The sequence below is a fragment of the Scyliorhinus canicula genome, chromosome 21 (genome assembly GCF_902713615.1).
Source record: "Scyliorhinus canicula chromosome 21, sScyCan1.1, whole genome shotgun sequence".
NCBI lineage: Eukaryota > Metazoa > Chordata > Chondrichthyes > Carcharhiniformes > Scyliorhinidae > Scyliorhinus > Scyliorhinus canicula.
Window position 1 is genome coordinate 24,567,055 of NC_052166.1, and position 12,074 is coordinate 24,579,128.

Sequence of the window (12,074 nt, forward strand, 5' to 3'; positions counted from 1 at the left end):
TTCTCCGGAGATTGTTGGCTGAGTTCTCGGATCAGGTAGCACAGATTATGATGAAACGGATGGCATATTCACATTAACTGGTCTGTGACTAATCCACAGGCTGGTACTGCAGCCCAATTCAAACCTTTGTCAGCATCATCGCTGAATTATTAGTGCGTTACCTAGTCTTCCATCACCTAACAGCACACAAACAGAACAATTGGTCCAACAGGATTAAGGCATTGTTTAAGCTCTGCTCGAGCCTCCTCCTACCCGACTTTATTTAACCCCATAAACATATCGCTCTCTTCCTTTCGCCCTCTTGCATTTATCTACCTCCTAAATGCACCTATTGCATCCACGCTGGTTTCCTCAGCTGGCAGGGGTGAAACCATGATCAAGAAGGTGGTTCACCCAGGATGAGGCTAGCCCATTGCACTTCGGGTGTGCTGACGCCTGCGATGCCCCCAAATGCGGGATACTCGACTGCAAAGTTTGTAGTGAGTTCCGCATTTTAACCACTCTTGGTAAACATTTTTTTCCTGATTTCCCTATTGGGTTTATTAGTGACGGTTTTATATTAACATTCCTAGTCATGGTCTGTCCCTAAAGTGGAACATTTTCCTGATGCCTACCCTACTCAACCATTTCGTAATCTTAAAGATCTCTCCCAAGGCTTCTCTTTCCCAGAGAAAAGAGCTCCAGCCCTTGTGGTCTTGCTTGATAGCTATAACCTCTCAACTTCAGATATCATTCCAGTGAATCATTTTCACTCCTTAACCTTAATCACCTCCATTTACATTCCTTTTGACTTCCTGTCCACAACATCTTTGTCAGTGTGGTGAATGTGATTCACACCGGATTATAATCTGTATATACATGTGCCTATATTGCAAGTGCAGTTGCACTACCTGACCTCCAGGGGGAGTAGCTCTGGGAATGCTCGAGTTGTACTGGGCTTCTCCCTTTGTTCTTCCCAGGACTCCTCCCCCTGGAGCTGCTGTATAAAGATCAGTGCCACATGGTCAGCCGGCCAGTTCACCGAAAGTTCAATGGCTAACCGGCTGGCTCTGTTGTGAGTATATTAAAACCGCTATTCTAATCCTACAAGCACGTGTACGTAGAATTGTTGGTTCCAACAGTCAGTCTCCATCTATCGCTGGCCCCTATCCAGCCCCACAATTCCACATACACCCCCACCCCCTCTGCCACAGCAGTACAAATCTGATCCTATTTCCAGTTCTCTCCAGCTTTGACAAAGAATCTTCCAGACTCGAAATGTTAGCTCCCTTCTCCCTTGTCCAGTATTTCCTGTTTTTGTTTCATATTCCAGCTGCCGCTGTTATTTACTTTTATCATTTTCCCCACCTTCTTCAGTACTTCAATGTCCTTTTTATAATGTGGAGAAAAGAATGATTCACTCCAAGTCTGGTCAGTGCAAGATTAACATGCTCTGTAAAATGTGTCATGTTCCTATCAAATCAAACATGATCGCTTTCTGGCAGGTTCAGACAGGAAACATTCATGAGCCACCCAGAGGTTCTTACTTCAAGCTGGGCTGTCCAGAATCCGGTTCATTTTTTTTCTTTTTTTATAAATTTAGTGTACCCAATTCATTTTTTCCAATTAAGGGGCAATTGAACGTGGCCAATCCACCTACCCTGCACATCTTTGGGTTGCGGAGGTGAAACCCACGCAAACACGGGGAGAATGTGCAAACTCCACATGGGCAGTGACCCAGAGCCGGGATCGAACCTGGGACCTCGGCGCCGTGAGGCAGCAGTGCTAACCACTGCATCACCGTGCTGCCCCAGAATCCTATTCTTGCTCCTCCTCACCAGTGTAAAGACACAAAGATAATGGTAACTCAAATTAATTTTACTCAAAAGTAAAGCCCGACCCACGGCTTACAACACTGGTGTCCCAACTCGGGACCAATAGGAACTCCCAGTCCGGGCCTGGGACAGTATTTAAAAGGCCTCAGACCTTTACCACGGAAACTTGTACTCAACGAGCCCACAGGGAGGTCAATGAGTGATTCAGGAAGATTTCCTGCCATCTATTAGCCCCAAGCTTGAATATTGTCAGGAAGATCTAATTTTCAGTGGTTGTTGAGTGTTATGTTTTTAGACAATTTGCTCTTCCTTGCAGTGGAAACAAAGGAGGAAAAGGTTGCCACACTGTAGGTTACTTAACCAGCCAGTCAGACTTTATTGGAGAGGTGCTGCTTGCTCACAGTGAAAGAGAAGGAAAATCTCCCAAGTGCCTTTGATAATGTCACCATGTAATCATGTGACACATTGCACAGAGATACATTGGTTTACATTACATAATATTCAGTACTCATCGAGCTGAAGTCAGATGAGTCAGTGGTAGGGACAGTACAGTTAGCTTTAGTGGTCCTGTCTGTGGGTTGAAAACTTCCTCCTGAGTACCTGCTCCAGGTTGTTATCCTGTGATTCTGGCTGGAAAATGAATAGAATACCCGGTCTTCAAGGAGAAGTGGCAACTAGGATCTCAGCTGTGGCCATTTGAGAAAGTTACTGGACAGCAAAATATTTACAGAATGGCACAACACCAGGAGGCCAACCTTCAGGAGACAGGAGACGTGAAAAGAGCTTACTGGTTAATAATGATTCAAGAATAGCGGCAACTTTGCCTGCATTTGTCAGTGAGAATGAATTCTGGCTTCCAACTGACGTAGCTACAAAGTGTTTTAAATTGTTGAAATGTCATCCAAAGATCAAACATGACCACTGCTGGTTTCAAAAAACCTCTATTGCCATGGTTTCTAATGAATTAAAGCACAATATTAATTTGCTGTTACTGAAACACTGCGGGAGTGTGGGATAAAATCCACAGCTATCTTGGCACAATGACACTTTATACCTGACAAAAGAAAAGAGAGAGAAATGACTTGAATTTATGTATTCCTTTTCACAATCTCAGGAAATCCCAAAGCATCTTACGGCTTAAACATTAGCATTCATGTTAAACTTGTTTTGGACTTGGAGTGTAAAATGAAAGGTCACTTTTATGTCGAGAAAGTTTCAAGTAAATTGTGTATTTTCATTACAGGTTGTTCAATATTGACACTGAGAGGTAGCCCAATCAATGCCTGCTTTCATAGGTGCGGCACCCGAAGAGGAAAGAGTCGAAATAGACCTCTCCGGAAGGCCGCTGACCGAGACTCGACATGTATGCTCAAGCCGTTACGAGTCGCGTCAATGCCAGATTCATCAGTCGCATTCACAAGACATCCCCGAGCACAATGCAACGCCATCCGTGCTCTCAAGACCAACCGCAACATCGTCATCAAACCAGCAGACAAAGGAGGGGCCACCGTCATACAGAACAGAACAGACTACTGCAAAGAAGTGTAGCGACAACTCAACAACCAGGGACACTACAGACAGTTACCCGCAGATCCGACCAAGGAACACACCCGCCAACTCAACAGACTGATCAAGACCTTGGATCCAGACCTTCAGAGCACCCGATGTGCTCTCATCCCACATACTCCCCGCGTTGGAGATCTCTACTGCCTCCTGAAAATACACAACCCACCAGGCCGTCCTATCGTATCAAACAGTGTGATCCTGTGTGAGAACCTCTCTGGCTACATTGAGGGCATCTTGAAACCCATTGTACAAGGAACGTTCGGCTTCTGTCACTGACTTCTTACAGAAACTCAGCACCCATGGACCAATTGAACCAGGAACATTCCTCGTCACAATGGACGTCTCGGCACTCTACACCAGCATCCCCCATGCTGACGGCATTGCTGCAACAGCCTCAGTACTCAACACCGACAACTGCCAATTTCCAGATGCAATTCTGCAACTCATCCGCTTCATTTTGGATCACAACGCCTTCACCTTCGGCAACAATTTTTTCATCCAGACGCATGGAACAGCCATGGGGACAAAATTCGCACCTCAATACGCCAACATCTTCATGCACAAGTTTGAACAAGACCTCCTCGTCGCACAGGACCTTCAACTGACGTTATACACCAGATACATCGATGACATTTTTTTCCTTTAGACACACTGCAAAGAATTACTGAAACAACTACACGATGACATCAATAAGTTCCATCCCACCATCAGACTCACCGTGGACTACTCTCCAGAATTGGTTGCATTCTTGGACACACTCATCTCCATCAAGGACGGTCACCTCAGTACTTCACTTTACCGCAAGCCCATGGATAACCTCACGATGCTCCACTTCTCCAGCTTCCACCCTAAACATATTAAAGAAGCCATCCCCTATGGACAAGCCCTCCGTATACACAGGATCTGCTCAGACGAGGAGCGTAACAGACATCTACAGACGCTGATAGATGCACTCGCACAAATGGGATATGGCGATCGACTCATCGATCGACAGTTCCAATGCGCCACAGCAAAAAAACACATCGACCTCCTCAGAAGACAAACACGGGACACAACCGACAGAGTACCCTTCGTCGTCCAGTACTACCCCGGAGCGGAGAAATTATGAAATCTTCTTCGCAGCCTTCAAGACGTCATCGATGAAGATGAACATCTTGCCAAGGTCATCCCCACACCCCCACTCTTGCCTTCAAACAACTGCGCAACCTCAAACAGACCATTGTTTGTCGCAAACTACCGAGCCTTCAGAACAGCGACCATGACACCACACAAACCTGCCATGGTAATCTCTGCAAGACGTGCCAGATCATCAACATGGGTACCACCATTACACGTGAGAACACCACCTAGAAGTTACGTGGTACATACTCATGCGACTCGGCCAACGTTGTCTAACTCATACGCTGCAGGAAAGGGTGTCCTGAAGCGTGGTACATTGGCGAGACCATGCAGATGCTGCAACAACGGATGAACGGACATCGCACAACAATTGGCAGGCAGGAATGTTCCCTTCCAGTCGGAAAAAACTTCAGCAGTCAAAGACATTCAGCCTCTGATCTTTGGGTAAGCGTTCTCCAAGATGGCCTTCAGGATGCAGAATCTCCGAGCAGAAACTTATAGCCAAGTTCCGCACACATGAGTGCGGCCTCAACTGGGACCTTGGATTCATGTCGCATTACATTCACCCCCCACCATCTGACCTGGGCTTGCAAAATCCTACCAACTGTCCTGACTTGAGACAATTCACACCTCTTTAACCTGGGATTACTCCTCTCTCCAGTCGCTCTGCTTGGACCTGTAAAGACTTAATTACCTGCAAAGATCGCATTCAAAGTATCGTCTCGCATCATTGACTTTGTCTATATATATGTTTCTGGAACACATTATTTCATTCACCTGAGGAAGGAGCTGTGCTCTGAAAGCTATTTGAAACAAACCTGTTGGACTTTAACCTGGTGTTGTAAGACTTCTTACTGTGCGCACCCCAGTCCAATGCCGGAATCTCCACATCAGGCTTTCATTGAATCATAGAATCATGGAATTTACAGTGCAGAAGGAGGCCATTCAGCCCATCGAGTCTGCACCGGCTCCGTGGAAAGAGCACTGTACCCAAATCCATGCCTCCACCCTATCCCCATAACCCAGTAACAACACCCTTTTGGACACTAAGGGTCAATTTAGCATGGCCAATTCACCTAACCTGCTTTGGACTGTGGGAGGAAACCAGTGCACCCGGAGGAAACTCATGCAAACACAGGGAGAAAGTGCAAACTCCACACAGGCAGGCAGCCAATCCCTGAATTGAACCTGGAACCTTGGAGCTGTGAGGCAACAGTGCTAACCACTTGCTCGATGCTTTGCTGTTCCTTCATGCTCAGTTGATTCGTGCAACTCTGGCTGGAAGTTCATCATGCAGAAGAGATACAGGTGAAGTTGGGCAGCACGGTGGTGCAGTGAGTTAGCCCTGTTGCCTCACGGTGCTGAGGTCCCAGGTTCAAATCCAGCCTCGGGTGACTGTGTGGAGTTTTCACATTCTCCCAGTGGCTGCATGGGTTTCCTCCAGGTGCTCCGGTTTCCTCCCATAGACCAAAAATGAGCAGGTGAGGTGGATTGGCCATGCTAAATTGTCCCTTAGTGTCCAAAGATATGCAGGCTAACTGGGGTATGGCGATAGGATGGGGGAGTAAGCTTATGTAGGGTGCTCTTTCAGGGGTCAGTACAGACTCGCTGGGTTGAATGGCCTCCTTCTACAATGTATAGGTTCTATGATTCAAGGTTCAAACTTGAATTGATAAGTAAAAGATGAAATGACAAGTGTGACTTTTAAATGGATCATTAGTTTATTGTCTGTTTCAGGCATAGACTTTTTACAGCTTTCTTTAAGCTGTTGGAAGTTGTTGGCAGCTGTTTCCTTGCCCAGTCTCAACTGTTCAATTGCGGCCACCACCCCCCCCCCCCCCCCCCCCCACCCCCCTCCCCCCCCCCTCCCCACCTCCGATTTGAAAAGATGGCCTGCAGCTGCAATGCATTCTTCTGTCTGTGGAACTCTGCCTGAACCACACCACTAGGCCAGTCACCCTTCACCTCCATCCCACAGCCCCTCCTCCTTCTCAGCATTGGGTTATTTAGTGGTTATTGCTGTATAGACCTTCACAGCTGGTAGTCTTAGACTATTTAAGCTCTCCCATTTAACAGCAAAACGTACTGGGAACAATGCTGGAGTGAGGTGCGATGCCCCAGAATGAGGGTACCCTCTGCAGAATTCCTCGAGTGGCGAAGAGTCATCGACACGCTTAGAGACTCTGAGTACTTGGTGGCAGTGTCACTTCCATAACAGCTCATCTGTTGCGTGCCAAAGGGGTGAGGCTTGTAGATTTCTCAGTTGAATCCTCCAAAATCACTAGTTACCGCCTCTTGCCACCATGTTGCATTCTTCTGCTCCTGCTTATCACAAATGTGCCAATCAATCACATGACAAGGGCTGGTAAAACTGAGTTTTTTATTTGAAGATGAAATACAGACAATAACTGGAAGGCAATGCAGACCTGGATCTGGATATTGACATGGGGAGTGTACCGGCTTGGGTCACTGTCTGTGCGGAGTCTGCACGTCCTCCCTATGTTTGCATGGGTTTCGTCCGGGTTCTCCGGTTTCCTGCCACAAGTCCCGAAAGATGTGCTGTTAGGTGAATTGGATATTCTAAATTCTACCTCTGTGTACCTGAACAGGCACCGGAATGTGACGACTAGGGGATTTTCACAGTAACTTCATTGCAGTGTTAATGTAAGCCTACTTGTGCCGATAATAAAGCTTATTGTTATGTACATCACATCCTGTGTTGCGGTGGGTAATATTTAGTTTAAGATATGCATCCCCAAAGGTACATCACATCACAGCAATATTAAGAATGGACTTGCAATCATGGAAGAGAAGAGTTAGGTGCTGCGAGGTTCTTTTTTTAATAAATTTAGAGTACTCAATTTTTTTTTCCCAATTAAGAGGCAATTTAGCATGGTCAATCCACCTACCCTGCACATCTTTGGGTTTTGGGGGTGATACCCACGCAAACATGGGGAGAATGTGCAAGCTCCACACGGACAGTGACCCAGAGCCGGGATCGAACCTGGGACCTCGGCGCCGTGAGGCTGCAGGGCTAACTACTGTGCGGTTTATTGACTTTTTGGAACAGATATGCTAAAATAGTCTGGACCTACCACATACCAGTGTAAAGCAAACAAACCGTCAAATTAAACTTCGTACCACAGAGGAGAATTTTAATAAAGGTCTTCATTGCATCCTCCATTTGTGCATGACACCCTAAAATAGAGAAATTCAAAATATTACTCTGATAACCTTCCTTGATGTCCCCCCCCCCCCCCCCCCCCCCCGCCATGGAAACTAATTGAAACTTTCATGGAGATGAACACTGTATTGTATTCATAACTCACGAGAATTCAGCGTGCAGAGAGATGCATCAGTGCTGGACTTTGATGATTAATGTACTGGGCTTTTTGTTTTGCTTATCGTGACAAATACATCATGGCAGAGATATCTCCTGCTCGGCTGGACTGCTACTGAGAAGCTCTGTAACACATGACAGCTCTTCAACGCATTTATCACACAGGTCAGTGCTCTCAATTTTTATTTTCCTTGAACTCTCCCAGAGGGGCTGTGCAGAACACAATACCACTTTCTAACATGTAATTATACTTCCCATTGACCTTCAGTTGTTACCTATCATACTGAGTTCTCACAGACTCTTGCAGAAAAATAATGTTCCTGTTGCACAGCAGATTTGTCGACCAGGTAAAGACAAATAAGCTAAGAGGTTCTGAGATCCTTAGCTTGTAAACCCAAATTGAATAGAACAGCATTGGAAACGTTTGCAATCCAGAGGATGTAGTGCAAGGTTCTGTTCAGCAGGCTGTGCTCATCCTAATGTCGAAAGCTGTTCTGACCGTTATCCGGATAAACGTCTTAACGACTGAGGTACTCGACATCACAGAACAAGAACCTCCCTAACGTTACCTCCAGTCTGGAGCAAATTTATTCCTCTGAGGAAGGGATGTCAAGAAGCCCTTCTTCACAACTGTGAAATCTCGCCACAAGTATCTGTCACAGCCAGGGACCAACTGAAAATGACATAACTGGAGAGTGATAGGTTTATTTTGTTAGGTAAGGGAATTAAGAGATATGGAAACAAGACGGGTTGATAGAGATGTAGATTAGCTGTGATCTAAATAAATATGGGAATCGGTTTGAGGGGCTGAATGGTACTCCAATTTTAATTATCCTCCCAGCGTGGGATACTACAGAAAAATAAAAATAGATAGGCCTCCACTGATCAACTTCCAAACCTACAAGTCATTCCTGTTGAAAAATGGTTAAGGGATTAGGCTCAAGTCTCCCTCACAGTTGATCTCACTGCCAAAATTTTGCTGTAGGATTTAATCACAGCTCGCATTTATAGATTGCTATAAGTATGGATAATTGTCCCAAGGTGCTTTGCAGCAATGATTACCACATAGAATTTGACGCTGAGCGAAATATTGAGATGCTAGGACAGGTGGTCAACAGTGTAGACATCTGGGATGGCCACTTCCAACTAAGTACAGAGCAACTCACAAAGACTGATGGGTAGAATGGACAAGCCAAGAGTCAGGCAGGCTCAGAGCCTGAAATGCATATTTGTCAGCAAAGTCCAGACGGTATCGAAACCACGTCCCATTAGCATGTTAATCAGGCCGATTGGCAGGTGATGGCCCATCTCCCCGAACACAAAAGGACTGGTAGTCCAGCAACCGGGACAGTCCCAGACATTTCGGCACCACTCCCTGTCCAAAGGAAACACAAACAATGGGGTCAATGACCGCTTGAGACACGCCCAGTCATCCAGATCCCCGCCCAATTATTGGCTAAGGAATCGAACGGAGTGATCAGGGATCACCCAATTAGTAAGGCCCAAATCGAAGGACCACCAAAAAGAGTGTGAAAGCCCCCCCCCCCCCGAGTATAAAGGAAGAGTTTGCCCTATGTTCACTCTATTTTGGTCTTGGTAACCCGGTCACGGCCATTTCCAACTGCAGCAACACCAGAAGCAAGTTTGAGTTCAACGCCCACTACCAGAAGGACAAGCCCAGCTGAGCAGAAGCTTTATGTTGCATGATTGATTGTCAAAGGACCCTTGACCTTGAACTAACAAAATGGTGTTTGGCTCTTTGATCGATAGCCGGTTGAAACGTGTGGTGGTATCATTCGATACCTGGCGACTCTAAGCATTCGAACATAGACAATATAGAAAGAAGGCAAATCTACTGATTGCCCTAATTGGAACAGAGCCACAGAAATAAAACGCACAACAACAGGTTGATCAACAAGAAGTGTCTTAACGGAGGAGAGAGATAGTGAAGGAGAATTTTAGTCAGCGAATTCCATGGTCAGGGCCTAGGTAGCTGAAGGCAAGGCCACCAATGTTGGATTGATGAAAATTGGGAATAAATTAGAGGCTGCAATTAGAGAAGAGGAGATACAAGGGAGAGCTCTAGACTGCATACATGGGAGTCAGATAGTCTCACTCTGATGTGCAGATTTCCGAGGTACCAGAGGCTTTGGAATTCAACCCCTTCGCCTCAGAGACCTTGGGCGAGCCTCTACAAACGGGGACCAGATGATACGGCCCCCAGATACATGCCGTTGGGCAGGGTTCCAGCCTGGCACTGCCAAGGTGCCCAGGTGGAACCGCCTTATGGCATGGGCACTGCCATATTGCAAGGTTGGCACTGCCAAGGTGCCAAGTTGTCACTTTTGTGTGTGATCGGGCCGGGGTTTCCCGGCATGGTTGGGGGGGGGGTGCTGTAGGGGGGCGGGGGACACTCCCTTATTGCATTTGGGCTGGGTGTAGGTTGGGTATTGTTTTGGGGGCCTCAGAGATCGGGACGGCGTTTAGAAAAGGCGTCTCGCTCTCTTGCTGCAATTGGGAGTTCCGGCGAGCGGAGCTCCCCACTGTATAAAACGGGGCTATATGCGGCCTCAGCTGCGCGGTCTCCATTCAGGCCCCTTATTCAATGCGAGTGCTGTTGAATAGCCTTGTGTATCTCGGCACTGCGAGCCTCGGGAGACACTTGGCTAAACATGCTCGCTAGGGGACTTTGTTCCCTTTTGGGAGAATCGTGCCTGCGAATTTTAAACCAGAGACGTGAGGCGGGATTCTCTGGAATCGGCACGATGGCCCACCCCCGGCATCAAAAACGTCGCAAACCACTCCGGCGTCAGGCCGACGGAAGTAACGGAATCCTCCGCACTAGGTGAACACTGGAAGAGTTGGCGCCGCACCAGCCGGCGCCGAAGGGACTGCGCGAGTCCGCGCATGCGCGGAACCGCTGGCGTATTCTGGCGCATGCGCAGTGGGTTTCTTCTCCGCGCCGGCCATGGCAGAGCCCTACAAAGGCCGGCGTGGAAGGAAGGAGTGCCCCCACGGCACAGGCCCGCCCGCAGATCGGTGAGCCCCGATCGCGGGTCAGGCCACCGTGGGCGCACCCCCCGGGTTCCGATCCCCCTCCGCGCCCCCCCCCCCGAGGACCACTCCAACCGACTTACCTGCCAGGTCCAGCCATATGGGACCATGTCTAATCCACGCCGGCGAGACTGACCTGAAACCGATCGTCGCTCGGCCAATCGGGGCCCAGAGAATTGCAGGCGGGGGGGGCGCTGCCAATGTCCCCCAACCGGCATGGCGTGAACTCCGCCCCCCACCCAAAAAACAGCACCGGAGAATACGGCAGACGGCGGCAAGGCGGGATTCGTGCTGCTCCTCGGGGATTCTCCGACCCGGCAGGGGGATGGAGAATCCCGCCCGTTGTTGGAATGGGAGATGCGGGGTGGGAATGGGTGAATGGAACCTGATGCAATAAAAGATGTGGGCAGCAGAGTTTTGGGTGGGGTCAAGTTTATGAAGAGTGGAAGCTGGAAGGCCAACCTGTAGCTTGGTGGAACAATCGAGCCCCAAAATAACAAAGGCATGGGCCAGGGTTTTAGCAGCAAATGAGCTGAGGTAGGGCAGAGTAGGGAACTAGTGGAAGTAACTTGTTTTGGTGATGGTGTGGTACGTGTTCAGAAGATCATCTTGGGATCACCAAAGAGGCAAATGATCTGGCCCATTCAGCCTCCCACAGTAAGGAATATATTTGGTAACTTGGATTGATTGCCTTGGAGAGGTACCAGGGACAGCATTCACCAGAGAATCTGTACCTCAGTGTTTTGGTATCATGGGGAGAAACAAAAAAGGAATTCTATTTCAAGTCATATTAGTCTTCAATTATGGGTTTGTATGACTAGGTGACTAAATCAAACAAGTGATCAAATTCCTATTTAGTTGGCAATTTGACCATTTTTTCTTCGTTAACTGAGGCCTGAGAGTATATGAGGGGGGGGGGGGGGGAGATAATGTTAAACATACCCTTCTGATAAGAAACTGGTTTGCCACCATTTTACATTCTCTTCAAGGAAACCAAAATTTGATGCCTTGTAAAATGGAGACCAAGCTAATCACCTCATTGGAGGAAAGGTGGTGATGGGGGAGGTGCGGTTGTTACCAGTCTGTCATTTTTAAATACAATTAAATTTAGATGTAAAACATCATCCACTGGAGTTTTTTAAAAATTCTTTCATGAAATGTAGGCATCTCTGGCTGGGCCA

General features: G+C 47.6%; 1 non-coding gene across 1 annotated transcript; it reads left to right on the top strand.

Annotated features, from left to right (window-relative positions):
* Positions 1–347: 347 nt before the first annotated feature.
* Positions 348–504, top strand: LOC119955966. Its single transcript, XR_005458559.1, has one exon. It is a non-coding gene; the product is annotated as a U1 spliceosomal RNA (small nuclear RNA).
* Positions 505–12,074: the final 11,570 nt, after the last annotated feature.